This window comes from Pinus tabuliformis, chromosome 8 (genome assembly GCF_031772625.1).
Source record: "Pinus tabuliformis cultivar Carrire ecotype Pingquan chromosome 8, CPIR1, whole genome shotgun sequence".
Classification (NCBI taxonomy): Eukaryota; Viridiplantae; Streptophyta; class Pinopsida; order Pinales; family Pinaceae; genus Pinus; species Pinus tabuliformis.
Genome location: NC_142294.1, coordinates 1,180,378,312 through 1,180,391,724, shown reverse-complemented (window position 1 = coordinate 1,180,391,724; position 13,413 = coordinate 1,180,378,312).

Sequence of the window (13,413 nt, the reverse complement as noted above, 5' to 3'; positions counted from 1 at the left end):
TGATGTGGCCGGTTGAAATATTAATTTTGTTCGTTTTTTCTTCACAAGATTGACAATGAATAAATTAAGTTTCAAATAATAACTTTCTTAGTGTCTAATAATAAATAAATAAAATTTTAAATAATAACTTTCTTGCACGTCTAATGGTGTAAGAATTAATAAAAACTAGATTCAAGTGCATTGAAATGTGGCTTGGATTAATGAAAACTGAAATCTAGTGTATTGGATTATGTAACTTTTGCGGTTTACATGCCTTGGTGCCACATCTCATGTGCACGTTCCTCCATGCAACTAACTGCATACGGTTAAAGAAACCTTCTACTCCTCACTAGCACGGGGATGCACGTGGATCAAATTCGAACAAAGCACTTCGTTTAGGAAAGTTAATTCTTTCATTTATTACTCACCCTGTGATGCCTGCATGGCTCTGTCCATTTAATAATAATAATATTACATTGTAAGTAGTGGGTTTGATAATAATAATTTTAGGTTTTAACTTGAGAGTAAGTTAATTTTATAATAGTTTCAATGTATATTAAAATAATGTTTAATAGTAGCCGTATTATTATTATTTTCTTATATATATATAATCTTTAGTAATATATATATATATATATATATATATATATAATCTTTAGTAATATATATATATATATAATATTTAGTAATATGAATATTAATAATAATATTAGGTATGATAATAATATTAGATTTTATTTATTAATTTATTTACGATAGGTTTTATAATAAATTTAATACTTATATTAAAATAATAGTTAATAATAATAATAATAATATTTTTTGGTTGGGTGTTAATTGAGTAGTTCACATTAAATGAAGGAGTGGTGTGATCACTCCTATGCATACGAGTAATGGTCTATATTTCTATCATGGTTCATGGCATGTAGAGGAGGAAGGAAGGTCAATGAGTCTGAAGGTGGAGCAGAGTTTAGGGGAAACAACCGAGCTTCCGTAGGTGGTGGTTTGGTTTGATATTTGCAAGAGTAATGAGGATGAGGACATTATAATTTATTGGATTCATAAGACGCAGGATGTGAGCAGTCTGTCACCCCCAAGAGTGGCTTTGGGGAGAACCGACAATAGAGGGTATCTATGAAAAGGTTGCTCGGAGAAGAATTCAATGTTGGTATTTTGGAGCACATGATTTAGGAATATTGCAAAGAGAATTAGACTCTCTCTCTCTCTCAGAAGTTCGCAGCTTCTTGGATGCCCCTACATCATCTGTCACACAAAAGTCTTATTTAGCTCCTTCCTCTTGGAATTTTACATCCGCAATACTCTAGGTAACTGTGAATCCATTTATTTTTATTCATAAATTATATCTTTGCAGTTTATTTTGGTTCTAGTGCTGGTATGGAAGTGATATTGAATGGTTTAGTGGTGTGGTGTTAAGAGTGGAATTAATATGTAGTTTTAATTGTGATACTGAATGGTTTAGTGGTATGGTGTTAAGAGGGGACTTGATGCATAGTTTCAACAGTGGGATACTTCTTATGCATTATGGTGGCTTTTCCTCACAATTTAATATCCCTTGCATATATCTAAGTCATTTTACCGCCTGACAATGGATTTCCCTGAGCTTTTATTGGGTTTTGTTCTACTTGTGTTCCCTTAGCTTTGTCTTGTTGACAACCCTAGCTTTGCTATAACATTGCAATCCATCCTCTAATAATAGTTAGACCTATGTAGGATTCTAGTGAACCAGTTTTCTAGCCACCATACGATGGTAAAGGATGAGAAGCCAACGTGGGAAAGGCGGGGGGAGGGGTGGGGAGGGGGAAGGAGGTTGTGGCCCCTAGGATCAAAGCCAAGTGCAACAACAGGCCCATGAGGCTGCTACAACATTTCATTCAGTCGCCCCCCTTAAGGCCAAAAATGAAATTTATCAACAGGACAATCTGGCAGCCAAGTATAGGTAGGCTTTCTCGGATTCTGAGATAATGGAATAAATTGGACAAATGATTGTTGACCCTGGTCATACCATGGGTAGGAGGATGTAGCACACCCTCTTCTAATCCTTACCATAACACTAATTCAGAGGAGGTGGTTACTATGCTGACCCGAGATCCAAGGTGTTGCCATGGAAATGCGATCTAAAAATTTTGATCTTTTTAACCTAGTACTCAAACCTTAGTTCGACTTCACAAATTCGTTTCTCCCTCCAAGAGGAGTCTAGTGATATAAAACTTTACCTCAATCCAACCTTCGGGTCATGAAATGTATCCATTACAATTCTTCAAGTTTGATCCTTTTTTCTTTAAGCAGTTCTTGACCCATACGTCTAGAACACAACATATAACGCCAAAATTAGCATTGCCAACCCTTTCATGCTTAAGCCTTCAATATAGTCCCAAGGTAAGTTAAAATCAAGAATATAGATTTGTTACAAGCCTGAGTGCCTTTATATGAAAGCACTGCCAAATGCAACTTTGTTGGCCTATTGCACTTTAAGCCCCGAGGGCTAATTTAACGCCATAAATTTTTGCGCCCATAATTTTCAAGTTGTGAATAGATATTTATTAAAGTTCTACCCTATCCTTGCTAGCCACATGTAGCATATAATTATGTGGTAAAATCCACGACATTTCTGGCCATCAATTCCTTCCAAAAATTTCTTGTTGCCCAACTTCCATTACCCGATACCACACCCCCTTTCCCCTTCATTCGCTACTCCATGCTAGAACTTTTGGACTAACTTGGCAGTCCACCCTACACCAATGGAGTTGTAGCCAAACTCGCATGTCTTACCATGACAACAGACTTATATCATCCCACACGAGTTAGATATGCCTTCCACCTTGTGCCTTCGAGCTTACGTGTGAAGTGGGACTATCATCGCACTAATCGTTTGCACCACCACCCAATATCACTTGTTGGGTCTTAGACAACCACGCCATCTCGACGCTAACTTAGCCTGGTCCTTTGCCTTTACATCTCTTAAATTTTATCTGAGCAACAACTTGTAGGTTGATCTATCTTATGGGGGTTGTGGTGCACCAATCAACAATCTGTTGGGCTTATGTGTTGCCTCCACTCATCCTCACGGTTTTTGTGGGTTAGTGGGACCACCCGACCCATTTTCCATTAGTCCTTAGCACTAGTTTGACCGCCACCACAACTCGACACCTCGTCGTCCCACTTTACCTTAGCTTGAGTTATGCCTTAACTATCCAAGAAAATGCCTCCAGGATGTTGTGCCAAGTGGGACCACCCTCTCAGTCGATGGTAAGACTATCGGGCTCTCGTGTCTGCGTATGTCATCCTACTGGTTCCTTCATGTGCCTTGCTTCATTCCTTCTGGGAGTAAACTACCAGTCATTAAGAACGCTCTCCTCCTCTATGTTGTAAGCCTAGCTGGCCCAGTGCCTAGTCACCCAACCACTCCTTTGTGCTACTAATTACAAGCATTTGAGATGTAACGTCTGGGCCACCTCACCCCTCCATTTGCCAATTACGATAAGGCATAAACACACCACCAAATTTGGCGCTTCCATGATGTGGCTACTATCGAGATCTCCATATAAGTTTTAAGGAGTAAGTCTATAAGGTGGAGTCTCATGCCTATGCTCGTGAAAGATCCATTCACAGGAATACTTTGCCCATAGCTCGACTAAGGAGGTTTTGTCCGAGTTTTGAGTCATAAGCTTTACGATAATTCTTGAACCCAATGGTTTTCATAAATGATCTCTCCATTCTACATTATGTACCCTCCACAAGAGGACTTGACCATGAATTGGTTTTGGTGGTTCTGCAACAGCATGGACTTGCACCAGAATCCAACCATGACCACTAAAGTGTACTAAGGAACACCATTAGAGATTAATTTTGAGGTCTAAAATGAGCCTCAAAATAAAAAGTGTACAATCAAAATCAACTTCATAAGAACCAATAGGATTCAAGATGATGATGTCAGCCATAGGGGATCATTCACCATTTTTAGAGTAAAAAAGTAAAAAGATTAAAAAATGAAAAATAAAAAAACTACTTTTTCAACTTATCTCCCTACGATTTTACTCAAATTTCAAGTAGGGGCACTCGTTGGATGTGGAATTTAATTCCTCATCCAAAGAGTTCCCATGTTGCATACTTTTAATGGACCTTGCTACACAAAAAATGAGAAATAAATGAAAAACGTGATTGTAATCACATTTTTTCATGTATTTCTCATTTTTCATGTAGCGAGGTCCATCTAAAGTATGAAACATGGGTACTCATTAGATGAATAATTAAATTCAACATCCAATGAGTGCTCTCGCTATAGGCTTGGTGATTCCTGAAGATCCTTTGAACCTTGCCACATGCTAAGGTGCAACCCAAGGTCTACAACGATCAGGTAGGTAATTATGTATGCGTACGTGAGCACCACCTATATGATGGCCTAAGATACCGAGCTCAAAATGGATACTAAGCAACATGGTTATTCACATAGACCCGAATATAAATAACTGTTATCAGGAAATCTAGTGTCCACTCGGAGCTGCTAGTCCCACTAAGACGGGTAGCTATCTTAGAACAAACAAACTAAAACTACTTTCGCTTTCCTTTATGAGAAATAGATAAGAGGGGAACAAAGGGTGCCAACCTCAGTCTTGCGCTTGGTTCCTCGCTTGGTTCCTCTCCCTTCTGACAGGTCTTTGCTGCTTCCTTCCTTGCTTCAGAGAGCACATGTAGAGTCAAAGCAGCATAACACTATCGAAGTACGGAGATCTACAATCATAAACAATATAGGACCAGATATATATTGACCACACAAATGCATATATCATCAAACATACAAGAATGTGGAGGAAAACTTGAATAGCTTTATTAATAGAAAGAATAGCAAAGAGGATTACAACCTATTGTTCTGACCCGACGTCATCCTCCCAGCATGAAATCCCTTCTTCACCTCATGAAAAACTTAGATCACCCAACACTATGATGTTCCACCAAGAAACCAACAAGACTTCCTTACAAAATACAAGATTCTAGCCTCTGGATCTCTGTGATGAGGGATCCATATATAGATGTTTGCAGGGGGGTGAGTCAGTTGTTGGGTTTTGATTAGTGTCCTCTCTCTGATAGTTCTTTTTTCCTCTTGGAGATTCATGATCTCTTACTCATCCCTGGGCGAATTCAGAGAGGCAAGTGTCACAGGAGAAGTTTCTGGAAGATTCCATGATCATCCACCTTGCAAACTGTCTCTGCCATTTATTTACTCTCACTCATCGCAACCTACAGAAGGGTTATCCAATATGCATCACACTTTTTGCACTGAGCAGGTGAGATGCATCGCACCCTTAGCACTTAGCAGCCTGTATGGTCCAGTTTTGACCAGTTCTAAGCAGTTTTCCATGGAGAACTTCTGGGAGATGATGTAATCAGCTGACCTTGCTCCTTTAGTGTGTGAAGCAACACTTTTAGGGACTTAGAAGCCCTTGGTTTATGGACATGTATGATTGGGGTTGCAGTGCCCAAAAATTTCTATAACAGTTGCCCCCTAAAGCATGAGGTCGTTAATCTTTTGATGTCGAGTGAAATGCTTTATCATGAGGATCCGAGGTTTTTCGAACTAGAAGGAAACCTGTAATAAGATACAATACAATACATTATCTTCATAATATTTTCATGATCTAGCTGAGGTGGGCATTCCCATGCTCAGCTTTATAAATTCATTTTCATGTACATAGGACAGACGACCGTCTGTGTGACAGACTGATGATTTGGATAGAGCCCTCATCCTTTGATTCAGATGATCATCTGTTCGGAAATGATGTAAATTTGATGTCTTTATTTTCTTGAATATATCGCAGCCCAGATGGATGAAACTAGATCCGAGGTCTTCAAACTCGTTCAATCTTCACCCGAAGTACAAGTCAATCCATGTGAAAGATGTTCTGGAGTCGAACATGGAAAGACATCGCCTGATTACCAGCCAATGATGTAAGTTGTTAACAGGCGCGAGAGGAATTACCGATAATGATGATGACCCTCAAGGTACAACAGTACAATTAACGTGGTGTGAAAGTGGGACTTGGCATCGAACACCACATAAAATCTTTCGATCGAAGGCCATTGATGTAAACCTGTCGCCGAAAGTGAGAAACTTGCGCTTGAGGCATGCAAGCTTCAAAGTACTAAAAGGGTTGTTCCTAGGTCGACTTCTTGGATAATGAGTTGATGTCGACAAGAAGTGACCCATCGTAGGAGGGCCTTAATGAATCCCACATCTATGACACGGAACGGAGCAAATGATTTTGTGGAGGTGAAAATGATCTAATGATACAAGGTTCAGGGTGGCGGTCATGAAAGAATGGAGCGTGAATGTATTGCAGCGGATGAGACACAGGTGAATTCTCTGAGCGACTTCTCTTGAAAATATCGGTGACACTGAAATGGATTGGTAGCGTTAACCCCAAAGATGGATGGTGCGATGGACCAATGGTAATATGATCAGTGAATGGAATAACCCAACCCGACTTAGACATGGAGTGAAAGTGTCATGTTCAAGAGTGACTTGCTACCAATAAAATTTCTTCAAGTTTTCTTCCCAATTTTTCCCTTGTCATTGCTGACCAGTACCTCTTTAGTTTTATCAAGCTTGAGGAGGATAACATATGCTTGTTCTATAATCCGCCCTTCGGGCGAACCCATCGCTATGTTTTAACGAGCCTAGCGATACTGAAACTCGTTCTTGTCTATATGGACAAGTTTGTCGCTATTTATTTTAACGAGTTTAATGACAATGATAACTCGGTCCTTTTTCAATTTTAGAGAGTTTGAAAAGGGACAGAAAGGAAACTCCAATAATCCTTTTTCGTCATATAATCCCTTAAGTCCAAAAAAGTATAAAATAATACGAAAGGGATGAATTTTCGATAGTTTTAAAGAGCCGAACAAGACAAGAGCTCGATCTTTTTGTGTAATAATCCCTCGGGTCCAAAAAGATTAAAATCTAGAGGAAGGATAGCACTTCCGGTAGCTTTAACGAGCTGGAGAGGCCAATTGCTCGGCAATCTTTTCATATTTTACGAGTCAGATGAAAAGAGCTTAAAGGAGACTCGTTTTTTGAGGAACGAGTGATAATTTCGGGTAGCAACTAATTCCAGGTAAGGTTTGGAATTTTCCAATCACGGCAGTGTCACAAGGATGGCTAACAAGATCACTCACCACAGATGTTCCTCAAAAAGGGTAAACAATCAAATGGAGGCGTATGATCAGCTAAAACAGAGTGGAGGTGATGATGAGAACATGACCAAGGCTCAAAAGATGATGATAATGCATTCACAATGGTTATTTATCGGAGATCGGTTCATTTTTTAGTGAGCTTAAACTCTGGGGGAAACATTTGATCATTGCTTAGGTTTAATTTTTAACGACCTTGAACTTCACATAAAAACTGCTCGTGATAATGGTCATTGATTATTTGATTCACCATTAGCACTTTGTTCCTCTAACGGTCGTACTACCTGTTCAATTGCTTCATCAAACCGATTAGAAATGAAAACACATGCTTGAAAAATGAGTTAAAACACTAATACCTTACTCGAATTACGTGAAAAGTAATTTAAAAGTGGTTTTTACCTCTCATTTTACCATTTCATTTGAACTTTGGTTTGTCGGAGCTTTGGAGGTGCCTTCCCCCTTGATTTTTCACTAGCTGATTCTGGGAGATTCTATGGATGATTCTTGACGCCGTCTGGACTAGGTAAGAGCTAAACCTGAGCTCTTCAGTTGCATTCCTTCCTTTTTGAATTCTGAGCATGTTTCCCTATTTTTCTGAGCCCTTGGGGTTGAAAAATTCGCCCTGGCTCCATCGCACCTTCCTATATCGAAAGGTGTGATGCATACTAGCCTAGCCATTGGCCAGTCAGTATGCATCTCACCTAGTACACTGCTGGAGTGTGATGGGCGCAAGGAGGGAAACTTTTGCACTATTTTCTCCTGGAATTTTTTGCCTATTTTTTGCCAAATCAGGACCCTGACTCTTCTGTTGTTTGCTTTTCAGAGATTCATCGGAGAAAAATGGTCGTTACATGGCGAGAACACGAGCATGAAGAAGAGGACATGGTTGCTTTACATGATCCAGGTACAGTAACTGCACTGCGGAACTGTGGTCTGCTCAAGCTTTTCTGCATCTCTAGCATGAGGCAACAAATCAACTTGTTGCAATATTTTCTCGATGCATGGGATCCTACCGACCAGGTGTTCCAGATCAGAGGCAAATCCATCCCCTTGACTGTCCTGGACATCTATTTTTTGACCGGTTTATCGAGGCGTGGTTCCCCTCTCTCATTATCAGGTTCCGCCCGTGGGGCCGAATCCGTGAGAGATTACATTCACCGGTACTGCAGAGAGGGATCTCAGTCGAGTAAGGATGGCAAGATCAATATCCGAGATGTCACTGACCCGTCCTTGAGGACAATTCTGTTCACTTTTGCTAGACTAGCTAGTAGTGCGGCTCTCCACTTGGCTAACAGATCCTAGATGCAGTACGCCTTGGAATGCCTCGAACCAAAGGTGTTCAACTGGTGTGATGCAGTACTCCCTATGATAAAAGAACAACTGACCAAGGTGAAAAATGGAAGATCCAAGAACTTTACTTCTTATTTTAGTCCAAGGAATGACTCAAAATAGGAATCCATCTCGAACTGCTAAAAATAGAATTTATTTTTAGCACTTCCATTTTTCATTCCCTGTTGCTCAATCTAGTATTAGTACCTAAACTTCTATTTATAGCAGTGCTATTTTTAGCACTTCTATTTTTAGCATTTCTTGTTGCCATTTTCTACAGTTTTAAGTTAATATTTGCAGATATATATTCTGGTTCGCCTTGGTGAAGGAATGTATACACACTGGTTCGAAGCTTCCAAGTAGCATATACAAAAGAAAATCCTATTAATGCAAGGATACGGAATCCAACTATCTATCGCATGTTCCTAAGGGTCAGGATTTTGGAAAGACAGTTCGATTCTATTCAGTATCAACATATTTCCAGAAACTTAAACACATTAACAGACTCATTGGCAAATTATGTGTTAGATAGACATTTGCGATATTTATAAAAAGAAGCATTTCATCAATATTTGCATCAGGATCATGTAACTTGACCAGAATAAAGCTCCGAAAATCAAAAATATATATATATAATTGTTTATGGTTTACACATAATGTTCTATAACCAAGACAAAATCGGTCAAATGACCCAAAACTCAAAATACTAGGGGGAACCCTAGTCTAATGATGTCGATGATAACAAGTCACCTCCTGTGCAATCATGCGTAAAAGCCTAGTCCATTGACTCGGCACGCCAGTAGTATGTCGTTGCAACCTCAGAGGTAGCTCGTCGGTCCTCACGTCAAGAATACCAAGAGCGAGACCCTCGACTTGATCCTGCAATGTTGAAAGAGTCTCGGCCACATCAAGGTCGCGAAGGATAGCCCTCCCCACAGCCTCTCCTGCTAGAATGGCAGCTGGTGCTCTCAGGCGTACTGCTGGTCGAACTGGTCCAATGTCTGCATGAGCACATGAGTTTTGATTAGTCTTGATGAAAGAAAGCATAAGAACATCATGAAAACAATAAACAGAGATATGGTCAGAGATTCTACCTATAGCACCCCACTGCTCACCAACCGGCAGCACCAAATCCGGGTCACCCCGGAAATCCATACCAGCATATGGACACTCGGCATAATGGATCTTCTGACAGTTGAACCACTCGAAGAAGGCATCGGAGAAAGAAACTTGAGACTGACCAGCATGTCGGCCATAAGGTCAACCCATCTCTACATCAGTAAAGGGATTGTACTGAGAGATGGATAGCTTCCGAGCTAAGGCTTTGTGTAATCCAGACATATTTCCACTTGTATGCTAATATAGAGATGGGGTTTTAGGCTGGTGCTTTCCCCTGGTTATATCTTTTGTGTTATGTGTGTTTGATTTCTCCATATTAGTTATATGTGTTCTTATTGATCTTTCTCAATTCGATTAAGCTTTTGCTAAATTGTTTGTAGAAGTAAATCAAGTGTTTTGCTTTAATACATTGCATTACCAGGTGATCTACAGGTAGGAAATTTCTACATGGCATCAGAGCTGGCTGATTTGTAGAAAAAGTTCTACATGGTATCAGAGCTAGCTTATTTGTAAAAAATTCTACAGATTTCCTTATCCATAATTTCATTTTTCATGATCTCTTCCTTTCTTTATTCACACATTTCCTCCTAGGAACTTCCAATCATAGTTCCTTCAACTTTTTCAACCACCTCATATTTCATATGAGGACATATTATGTTGATTTCATCTAATCAATGTGTGCACCATGCCTTCATGCATCCTTTCACAAGAGGAGTTCCTTTCTTTTGATCATGCTCTTGAGGTAGATCAATCATTCATGATATCTACAACCATATGACATGACTTTATTTTATCAAGTACAATCATACATACCTCATCTTCTTCTTTTAGTCATCTAGACTACCTTCGGCAGCTTCCTTGATTGAAATAACTTCAATCCATTGACCTTATTCACTTCTTTTGACATCATACCATCATCCCATGAATCCCATACAAGTTGGAATTCCCGACGAGACACTTGCTTCTTCCAGTAGGTGAACCTTTCAATTAATATTCCAACGGAGGATCTTGATCATCCTCATCCTACAAATAGTCCTTTTGAATGATGTATAATGAGATCTATACTATATGAGTTTATTTTTCCCATAAGTACTACTTGTGCTTCTAATGAGTTTACCAAGAGCTACATCCTTCTATAGGTGACAGCCATAGACTTCTATTTCAGCTATCTTTCATGCTTCTTTATGATGATGTCACAAGCTCTTGTTTTCAATCGTATGCTTCTATGATGCCATCTCCTAACACGATGCATCCTATCATTTTTGTCATGATATTTATACTTTTGATGTTCTTCTTCTTTTTCTGAGGACCAATGTTCCCAAGCTTCCCTTTTTCTTCTAGCCATGGTAGAAAAAGCTTGAGCTTGCTCGCTTGATCCTACATCAATTTTTTCCTTCAACCTGGTTTCTTTGATTTTGCACAATGAACATAGTTTGTTGAATGGATTAGCTTCCTTCTTCCCATAGATTCTTGATGTGAAGTTGCCCCATTCCTCTGGTAGTGCATTGAGAGGTATGGTATTATTTTACTTGTCAGACATTATTTCTCCCAACTCTTGGATTTGGTCTCTTATTTCTGACACCCTCATAAAGTATGAGGTTATTCCTTCTTCTTTTGTTATCTTCATCTTGTAGAGCTTGAGCTTCTTCTTTTGGCAATTCAATAATTAAACCCTTAACATGACCAACAACTTCATTTTTTATGAGGATCAAATCTATCCTCTTCTTTCATGCAAGAAAGTTTGATGACCCAACCAATTTGTTGCTCTTCTTGCAATATGAATTCATTTTGACATATTCAAATATAAAATAATATATTATCAATAAATATGAATCCAAAGCTCCATGGGCCTCCTAAGGAAATTATAACATAGAAATATTTTGAGAGAACGATGGTAGCTTATCTCTGAGAAGAGATGTGATGGCTACATGCCTCTGAACTGTGTTACAATGAGGCTCAAAGGCCTATTTATTTTTGAGAAACAATGGAAAACCCTTAACATTCCAAAACCTAACCCTAGGAGATGAAACGCCAAAATGTGGGCCCCGTTTGGGGTAAATTGGTACATCAACTTCCCGAGGGCGTAACTTTGGCATGTGATCTCCGTTTGACGCATACAATAGCTCGTTAGAAAGATCTATCCGAGCACTACCATTGTTGGAACGAGCAACATCAGTCCATTCCATGGACCCATGTTGCCCCGGGATTCCCCAAAAAACGTCGTTTAGGGCCTCAAAACGGCTCCGGAAGTTCAGGACCCGAAAAACTGCTAAAAATAGTAAGTTGTGCTACAATTAAGGAAACTGAAAATGCTGAGAAAGACAATGGTGGGGGTCCAGGTGGACTTGGCAGGTGGCCACCAATATCCACCTGGATCATTCCTCCCCCCTTAGGAAGCAATGGTCCCCATTGCGTTGAGCTCCTCCATGAGATGAGGAAACTTTTGCTGAACTTGTTCCCTGGTGAGCCACTTGCCCTGCTGAAGGAGTTGGCCTGCTTTGACAACTCGATACAGTTGGATATTCTGTTGGCGAGTGTTCTTGATCTGTGTGTCCATGATCCGATCAGTTGCAGCTTGTTCCATGCAATCTGGATTTAATTTTGTGGGTTTGAGCTGTTCTGCAATGTCGGATGTGTCTAGCAATGGTGGAAAGTATGGCCGAAGGCAGTCCACATTGAACACTGGGTGCAGGCCAAGGAATGGGGGAATGCTGAGCTCAAATGCATTGTCTCCCATAGCCTTAGTAATGGTGTAAGAACCATATCGGAGTGGTCTCAATTTCCGATAGGCTCCAGTAAGGCGTTCCTTTTGCAAATGCAACCAGACTTTGTCGCCCACCTGAAACTTGTGTGGCACCCGATGTTGATCATGTCGCTGCTTGTACTTGGCATTTGATTTCTCAAGAATGTCATGGACCTGCTGGCGAATATGTTGGATGCGCTCAATGAAGCTGGTGGCCTTATCTGTTTCGGACTGGACATGAGCTGAATTCATGTGAGTAGCTGCAAGTGGCATGGCCACATCAATGGGGCATAGTGGCTGGAATCCCAAACCCACCTGAAAAGGGCTATGGCTAGTGGAGCTGTGAAGAGCTCAGTTGTAGCTGTGCTGAACATAGGGGAGGCTCTCGTCCCATGTGCGTGGATGTTTTGAGTTATACATGCGCAGAATGTGCACAATCATCCTATTGACAACCTCTGTCTGGCCATCAGTTTGAGGATGGAAGGTTGTGGACTTCGTGAGTTTGGTGTCCAGCATTGACCAGAGACTGGACCAAAATGTGCTGAGAAACCGACTGTCCCGATCTGAGATGATAGACTGTGGGATCCCAAAGTGCACCCACACTCGTTCAAAGAAGAGTTTAGCAGTGGCTTCTGCTGTGATATTCTTCTTGCAGGCCACCATAATGGCCATCTTCGAGAACCTGTCGACGACCACAAAAACACAGTCATTTCCATGCTTAGTGGAAGGAAGGCCTGACATGTAATCCATGGAGATGGATTCCCAAGGTCGACTACGAGTAGGCAACGGGGTATAGAGGCCGTGCTTCTTAATGGTCGGTTTGGAAATGGCACAGGCAGTACATGATCGGATGTACTTCCCAACATCATGTCGAAGATTCGGCCAATAGAAATAATTTTGCAGTACTGCCACTGTTTTCTCGACCCCGAAATGCCCAGCAGCCCGACTGTAGTGTGCTTCCCAAATCATCTTAGCACGCTCGCTTGAAGGAACACAAAGGTGACCGAGGTGGCATAATAGGGCATCCTGGAGGTGAA